The sequence below is a fragment of the Malurus melanocephalus genome, unplaced genomic scaffold, assembly GCF_030028575.1.
Source record: "Malurus melanocephalus ecotype Western Australia unplaced genomic scaffold, MMel_1.1 scaffold_1375, whole genome shotgun sequence".
In the NCBI taxonomy this organism is placed as follows: domain Eukaryota; kingdom Metazoa; phylum Chordata; class Aves; order Passeriformes; family Maluridae; genus Malurus; species Malurus melanocephalus.
The window spans coordinates 40,999-42,205 of record NW_026624607.1 but is presented as its reverse complement, the minus strand read 5'-3'; positions in this window follow the sequence as shown (position 1 = coordinate 42,205).

Sequence of the window (1,207 nt, the reverse complement as noted above, 5' to 3'; positions counted from 1 at the left end):
GGACGAGGAGACATCAGCGATAACGCGATCCCAAAAGGATGGAAATGTGACCCTAAAAGTGACCCCAAAGCACTCCCAGAGCGATTCCTGTGGGATTTGAGCCATTATTGATCCTCTTTGGGGCAGGAAATGGAATGGGATGAGCACGAGGAAGGTGAAAGGAGCTGGAAGGGAAATGGGGACAAGGACCTTTACCCTGACAGGACCCTTCCCCTGACAGGACCTTTCCCCTGACAAAAAAACGGGTGTTTTTTGGGTTTTTGGGGGGTTTTTTTGGGGTTTTTTTTGGTTTTTTTGGGTTTTTTTTGGGTTTTTTGTGGTTTTTTTTGCTTTTGGTTGGTGAGGGATTTTTGGTTCGGGTTTCTTGGTGGTTTTTTTGTAGTATTTTTTTTTTGTTTTTTTTGTTTTTTGGACCTTTCCCCTGACAGGACCCTTCCCCTGGTCCAGACCTTTCTCCTGACAGGACCCTTCCCCTGACAAAAAACTGGTGTTTTGGGGGTTTTTTTGGGTGTTTTTGTGTTGTTTTTTTTTCTTTTGGTTGATTGGAGTGGGATTTTTGGTTCGGGTTTCTTGGTGGTTTTTTGGGTTTTATTTTGCTTTTTGGACCTTTCCCCTGACAGGACCTTCCCTTGGTCCAGACCCCTCCACCAGCCCTTCCTTGGCTCATTTTTCCATTCTCATCCCCAAAACTGCACATTGAGCAATTCCTGCCACTTTTGATGAGCTTTTTCGCTTTTTTTCCCCCATTTTTTTTCTTTTTCCCTTTCGATCCCGGAGGAAAAAAAAAGGTGAAAAGAGCAGCTTGTACAGCAAGCAGAGCAAAGCAGCAGCACGGAGCTTTTTATCGCTGCCAATTCCTGCAAGAAATGGAAATAAATCCCATTTTCCCGCAGGGCGGCCCTTSTTCCGAGAAGGAGAATCGCTGCTGAGTCATTCGGTGCCCGGGAGTGAAAAAAATAAAATAAAATCGCTGCAGAGTTTTTTTTGTGAGTTGGGCAGAGATTATTGCTGCTCTCACAGGAGAGGGGAGATCCGTCAGCAAAAGGAAAAAAAAGAAAAAAACAAAAAGGATTCGGCAGCGTCACAGATCGGGGGATTGGTTTTGATTTGGGATGGGAAAAGGACAAAAAAAAATTAAGAAAAAAAAAAAGGATAGAGAGGAAGAGGAGAAAGGGAAGGCAAAGGAGAATGAGCCGTTCCCAAAATA